The sequence below is a fragment of the Nelumbo nucifera genome, chromosome 4 (genome assembly GCF_055504915.1).
Source record: "Nelumbo nucifera cultivar China Antique chromosome 4, China Antique-T2T, whole genome shotgun sequence".
In the NCBI taxonomy this organism is placed as follows: domain Eukaryota; kingdom Viridiplantae; phylum Streptophyta; class Magnoliopsida; order Proteales; family Nelumbonaceae; genus Nelumbo; species Nelumbo nucifera.
Window position 1 is genome coordinate 90,926,099 of NC_142652.1, and position 7,979 is coordinate 90,934,077.

A 7,979-nucleotide genomic window follows, 5' to 3' on the forward strand; every position below is an offset into this window, starting at 1 on the left:
TCTGTTCAATGGGAACGGATGTTGGTTTGGCTCCCAATAGTCCACATTCCGAGATAATGTCCAGGGCATACTTTCGTTGAGAAAAATATACCCTCAGGTCCACGAGCTACTTCAATACCTAGGAAATATTTGAGTGAAGCCAGATCTTTCATATGAAAGCATCGATTGAGATACTCCTTGAATTTCATAATGGCCACAGTGTCATTTCCCCCAATAATCAAGTTATCAACATATATCAGCACGTGCAAACAAACATTGTGTTTGAAATAGGTGAACAAGGAGTAGTCAGGATACGATTGAACAAACCCGAATTGTATCAAGGCCGCTCTTAACTTCGAGAACCAACATCTAGGAGCTTGACGTAATCCATAGAGAGATTTCTTCAATTTGCACACTTTTGTTCGATCCGTAGCTATAAAGCCTGGAGGCAACTGCATGTATACCTCCTCATTCAAATCCCCATGCAAAAATGCATTATGTACATCCATCTGATGCAACTCCCAGTTCCTTGCGGTTGCCACGACTAAGAATGTTTGGACAGTCGTCATTTTGGCCACAGGAGCAAAAGTCTCATTGTAATCTAACCCCTCAACCTGTCTATTCCCGAGAATAACTAGGCGCGCCTTATGTCGTTCAACCGTCCCATCTGAATTATATTTGGTCTTATACACCCATTTACACCCTATTGCCTTTTTCCCGGCAGGTAGAGTCTCCAATGTCCACGTACCATTATCATCCAGCGCTTGGATTTCCTTCCTTATAGCTTCCCTCCATTTCTTACTTTTTACCGCCTCAGAAAAACTGGTGGGCTCGGTTCCTACAGTAATTGCAGCTAAGAAAGCTCGATGTCTAGCAGAGAAGTTAGCACATGTCACATAATTTTCTATGGGATAGGGAGTTGTACCTGAGGACCTTGATTCAGAGTTGGCTTGAGTGTGAATGGGGTCTTCCAAACAACGAGCAATATAGGTCACATAAGGCCTTAATAAAACAGACGGCGTGCGATGTCGATGTCCCTTGCCAAGTTGGTCCTTTGGTGTTGTTTGTGGTGTTGGATCCACACCAATTCCGCCTCACCACCATCATTTTCCACGTCCTGCACACGCCCTCCATCTCCTTGTTCCTCCTCCTTTTCACCACCATTCTTTTCATTTTCGAGGCTCCCCCTTTCATTCACACAAATAACATCTTTGTCACTCCCCCTATCTTCATTTCCTCTGTGGTTGTGAAGAACACCTTTTCTTATTCCAAAATCATCATCATCAGTGACGGCATCAACTAGTGCAATGGCTGAGCCAGAGTTGTTTTCCAAAGTCACTTCTATATTAGTGGCATATGGGAATATACTTTCATGGAAAACTACATCACGGGAGACAAAATATTCACCTCTTTCAACGTCATATACGCGCCATCCTTTCTTTCCGTAGAGATAACCTACAAAGACACATTTCCTACTCCTCTCTCCAAACTTATCCTTGTCTCGAGGACTCCAATGAGCATAACAAAGACAACCAAATACTTTCATTTGCTCATATTGAGGTGGCGTCCCAAACAATACCTCATAAAGAGTCTTCCTACCAAGTACAGAAGAAGGTATCCTATTTATTAAGTATCCGGCAGTTAAAATACACTCCCCCAAAAAACAGATGGGCAAGCTTGCTTGAAATCTCAATGCTCTCGCAACATTCAAGATATGCCAGTGTTTTCTCTCCACCCGACTATTTTGTTGAGGTGTCCCAACACACGAAGTTTGATGCAGAATGCCATGATTCTCAAAGTATGATTTTAAGCATTTAAATTCTGTTCCATTATCAAAGCTAACAGCTCTGACTTGTTTGCCAAATTGACGCTCTGCCATGGCACAAAAATTCTTAATAATATGTGCCACTTCACTTTTTTCAAGTAACAGGTAAACCCACACAGCACGTGAATAATCATCAACAATGGTTAGAAAGTACATGACACCACAAGAGGCAGGCACTTTATAAGCACCCTATGTATCACAATGGATTAGAGAAAAACAATCATTAGCTTTATTTCTACTTTCAGGAAAAATTTCCCGAGTTTGTTTTGCCCTGTAACAAACATCACATGGTTTATCTCCTTCAGTTCTCCTACTTAGTTTATCTACTTTAGGAAGAAAAGATAATATCTGTTTAGATGGATGTCCTAATCTGCGATGCCATAACTCCCATTCATTTATTCCACTTGCTCTATTCGCCTGAACCGATGCTGCTCCTCTAAAATGATAGACCCCATCACACTGCTCACCCGCTCCAATCAGGATCCTCGAGGTTTGGTCCTGTTTCACACATAGCTTTTCAGTGAAAGTGACCATACAATTTATCTCTTGCAACAATTTTGCTACAGAAATAAGAGTGCAGTTCATTCTTGGTACAAAAAGCACATGATGTAAGTGAATATTTCCACCAAAATGCAAAGTCCCCTCTTTCACTGCAGTGGTTTGCTTCCCATTGGGAAGTCCCACCAGACACGGTGTAATATTCCAAACATCAGTCAATAAATTAATTTCTCCGGTCATATGGTGCGACGCCCAAGAATCAATTATCCAATCAGTAGATTTTTTCTTACCAGAGAGTCTTTCTATTCCACCAGATTTATGAGAATTTAGAATATTAAGGAGTGTTGTCCATTGATCTCCACTCAGCCCAGGAATTCCGCTACGATCATAACCATTCATGGCTCCAGCCTTCTTTCCTCCAGATTCACTCGCTGCTGCTTGGGCAGTGTTTGCTCTTGCATTGTTCCCTCGTCCACGTCCGCCGGCACCCATGCTTGAACTGCCTCGCCCACGACCTGCTCCTTTTCCGATCGAACGTGGTTTATCTCCCCACCATTCTGGATACCCTATGACCTGAAAGCATTCCTTTGCCTCATGTCCAGATTTCCCACAATGTGTACAACTTACACTTTTGTCCTTCGTACGCGCAGCAGCTGCTCTCGCACCAGCACCCATATGTACCGCAAATCCCACGGCATCACTTCGTTCTTCTTTGCTCCTGGCTATATTTTGATGTCTTTCCTCTTGAATGATAATTGCATAATCACGATTCAAACTCGGCAGCGGCTCCATGCTCAAAATATTCGAGCGCATGGTTCCATACTTTGCATCATCAAGACCCATCAAGAACTGATGTACCTTCCCTTCTTTGCGCTTCTTTTCAAGTACCGCTGCAATATTGCACTTGCAACCACCACAACGACATGTGGGTATTGGCTCATAATCTACCAATTTGTCCCACATCACCTTCAGCTTACCGTAGTAAGCCATCACTGCTTGTCCTTGTTGTTTACAAGCAGCTAAACCAGCCTTCAATTGATGGACTCGAGGTCCATTCCCGATAGAGAATCTCTGTCGCAGATCCTTCCACAAGTCTTGTACGTTCTCCGTATACGATATAGTAGATCGCAAGGTTGGTTCGATAGTATTAAAGATCCACGTGACCAGCATTGAATTCACCATCCACCAATCTTCGATGTCGGCCGAATCATCTGTTGGTTTACCCAACGTTTCGTCAACAAATCTGAGCTTTCTCTTTGCTCTGAGGGCGTTTCTCATAGATCTCGTCCATTCCTCATAGTTCTCACCCTTCAATTGTACAGGTGAGATAATCATTCCAGGATTGTCAGACGGGTGCAAATAGTATGGCGAGAAGATGGCCATGTCCTTCCCACTCCCTGCACCTTTTCTGCTGTCATCATCTCCACCAGACATGGTGGAAAGTCTGTCGATGTGCTTTATGTTTTACTGGTCGATGAGCCATAGTAGCTCTGATACCATGATAAAACCTGTGGAAAAACTCTCTGTCTTTTCATTATGCAAGGTACAATATATATATACAAATCTCACGCCCAAATATAGAAAACTTAGCTGTAGGAAACTACTAATTACCGCTGCATGAAACTACTAATTACATCCTAGAGAAACTACTAATTACAGCTGCAGGAAACTACTAATTACATCCTAGAGGATGAGGGTAAAGATATTCACTTCCCAAAAATACATGCTGGGATATTTACATTCCTATACAAAGATAGATCTCCCAATAGTTATGGATTGGTTTTTAAAACACTGATTGACGCAGGATCTGCTACCACAAGAATGCTATCCACGCTTACCCACAAAAAATTGCAATTTGAAACCATGCATTAAGAATATCTCTAGTCCTTGAATATTGTCATTTATGGGTAGACATTCCTGATGTGCAACGGCAATGTCTTGTGCATAGGTATGGATAGTAGATCTCAGCGCATATTTGATCAATCAGAGGAAAATCCTTTGAGTGCTCCAAAGGGGCTTAGTGAAAATAGCTCAATCAAAACTAAAAGCCCTCCTAAAGAAAGAAGTACTACTAGTCTACAATTGATATCACTTGTCCATTCATATCAATTTATTTAAAATCATACTCGTGTATTAAAAGAATAAGAAAGCAATGAAAGCACATTTGGTGGTCCATTTGTATTCCAAAATTCCATTAGTCATAAGTGGTCGGTCTGGAAAAACCAAAAACCAGTCTGGTGACTGGTTCTGTTTTTCCTCAAAACTGGATTTTTGTCAAAAAAACGTTGATTTGGTCAGTAAACCGTTGACTCGGGTAGTTATACTGTTCGAATCGTTCAACGATTTTGACCATTTTTTATTTTTTATTTTTTTTGTCAAAACGGACCATCCATTCAGTTCGAACAATCAGATCATTTTGACCCCTGACCGGTTCATTGTCCAATTCAATTTTAAAAACCTTGATTTTGAGTATATTAAAATATATTTGTGTGACCTCAAGGTTGGTTGGAAAGCAAAAAGCAGGCAAAATTACTACTGTAGTCATCATATATACTCCTTTCTTTGCACCGTCCTATTAACCCCTTGACTACAGTAGTAATTTTGCCAGCTTTTCTTTCCCATTTGAAGGAATATATCTAAAGGTGGGGGTGTCCTTGGAGGTATGTAAAAGTCAGGGGAAGTCCCAAAGTGGAGAGAAGTGGTTAGTGGACATTGTTGATTCCTAACGCAATCCAAGAGCACTCTTTCACTTTTGATGCTTTCTGTTGCATTCAGTTTGTGAGGAAGGAAAAAAGAATATTCTCAAATATTTTTTCCTTCTCACATTTGGTATGTGATATGCTATGAGCTGCAAAGGAGAAAAAAAAATTGGGTTGTAGCTTTCATTTTTTGGGGAATTAGGATCACAATATTTTCGTGTGAAAAGGTGTGCAAAAGTGGGAAAAGAAGGGAAGTCTTGTCCAACACTTGTCTAACATAAAAGTCAGAGAAGTCTTGTCTAAAACCAATCCAAAGAAAACTAGTTTTTTTAAATCCAATTAATGGATAAATGGGTTAACCCATAAAGTCAAAATTAAGTAACAAAAATATAATAAATAGATAAAAAATAAAAATTATAGAAAAGCACAAAAAAATTATAAAAACACACAAAAATGAGAAAAAAAAGTGGAACAATATCTAACATATGATCTATTAATTGGGTTAATAGTTCAACATTTCTTTCATATGAGGCAACTGGGTTAATCCATAACGTTACAATAAAATAATAAAATATACAAAATTGAAAAGAATAGTATTCTTATTTTGATATAATATATATATTACCTATAAAAGAGCAAATGTCCCTGTTTTTTGAATTTTCATTGGACATTTTCTATCCCCTATCTAAGCAACATAAAGAGGGCATATATATCCTTTACTCTCACTCTAAAAACTGCCCACTTATAACAGTTAAGAAATTGCGCACTTATAACTGTTCAAAAATTGTCCATGAATTGTAAATAGCTTTGTCTTAGAGATATTGTCACATGCAAATGCACGTATATGTTTATTAGTACTATAAAAAGTAAGAAATAGGGTGTGGAACTTCTCTTTACTAAAATGCCATATTTGTTATTTATTCCATCTCAACTATTAAGGTTGAACTGTTGAGAATATAATTTTAATGAATGCTTTTCACCTCATTTAATCCCTTATGGTTTAGCTAATTGACTAAATCTACCCTTACTATTTCTATTTTATCTTAAAGTACCCCCAAGTTTTCTGACAATTGACTAATTACTCCCCTGCTGTTAGGATTCCGTCACAATCCACTCACATGCCACACCACCTAATCGTTATATTTTGAGAAAATAACAATAATACCCTTTTTGTTACCAGTATTGATTTATCGTAACCTTTTTTGGAGCTAGGGTGTTTTCAACATCTGAACCTTTTCTAGGTACCGGTTTGGATGCATATTCATTGAACCATTAGTTCCATGCTTTGTGTTATCAGCAAGGTTCAAAAAATCGATATTATACGCCCTGTATCATATCTTTTGGGTCCCAAAACTCCTATAAACAGGTGTTTTAGGACACCAACCTTTTTTAACAAAAAAAGGGAGAATGACGGTTCAGCCCAAGGTCAGAATTCATAGGCACAAAGTACAGTTGGGGTAGGTGCTAGCTCGGAATTGATCCCAATTCACGGGCGAGCATTGGTGTATAGGGTGGGGGTAATTGACCTTTTGAAATGTTGTAGATCTGCAGAGGAAAGCAGAATTCTGCAATGGGCCTGTCCATAGTAAAAAAAAAAAAACCCTTTTTTAACTCCTTAAAAACCAAAATTAAAAAAAAAAACTAAAAAAAAGTTAATTCCGTGTTTATCTAAGTACCCATACGCCTCTGCCAATAGGCGTATTGATACTTTGAACCATGGTTATAAGTGAACACTTATAGAGATGAAAGGAATAGATCTCTTCTGTGCCTCTCCAGCTTCAACAACCATATGTGTGAGGATGGATCAATGGTTCGCCATGGCGGATGAGCCATCACTACCAGTTTATCACTACTACCATGAAGCAAAAACTATACGAAAGTGTACATGGAGATCCAATCAAGGCGTGAGAAGAGAAAATGGCATTTTAATTTATAAAAAAGGGGTAAATTTATTAAACTACCTTTATGGTTTAGTTAATTGACTAATTCTATCTTTACTATTTGAAAATTGACTAAGTGTAATCTTAACCGTTAAATATGGACAGAAAAGGTAAAATGCTCATTATACCCTATGCAAAATTACATTTTTATCCCTGTTTTTAACTTAATCCCTCTCGGCCTGAAGTAGCGACATTTCAGGGGAGCCGCAAAGGTTGGCTTCTCTTCCATCGTCTAAAGATCAACACAAATGCGAATCCTCGGATCTGGAGCCTGAGCCATGGTTAGGATTTCTGCAGCGGGAGAATCTCTCATCAGAGATCTTCGAGAACATTTCTTCGAAAAATCTTGAACCAGCGGTGAAGATCTGCATGGATGGTCTTCAATCGCCGTCAGTTGTCGTAAAACGCTCAGCCAGCGAAATTGCGCCTCTTGGCAAAGAATAGATCCGAAAATTGAGCACTGATCGGTGAATCTGGCGCCATCCTAGCATTGATACCTCTCCTTTGTTGTATCGATCCCTGGACACAAGAGCACGCAATAATTGCTTTGTTAAACATCTCTCTCCACGATGGGAACAAGTCCCCCATCATGAATGCCGGAGCCATAAAGCCTCTCGTCTACATTTTGAAAACCGGTACAAAGGTGTCGAAGCAGAATGCCGCATGTGCTCTACTTAGCCTCTCGTTAATCGAAGACAACAAGGTTTTAATCGGTTCGTGCAGAGCGATCCCGCCGTTGGTGACGAAAGAGATGGCAACCTGTCTGAGAGAGAGTAAAGTTAAAAATAAGGATAAAAATGTAATTTTGCATAGGGGTATAACGGGTATTTTATTTTTTCCGTTCATATTTAACGATTAAAGATACACTTAGTCAATTTTCAAACAATAAGAATAGAATTAATCAATTAGCTAAATCACGTAGTTTAAGAAATTTACCCCCCCAAAACAAAAAAACTTCCTTCACAACCGATGCGGTAGTAATAGCATTGTCGCTGCTGATGGATGGAAATAAGTCTAAGCGCTTGCTGATTCTTATAA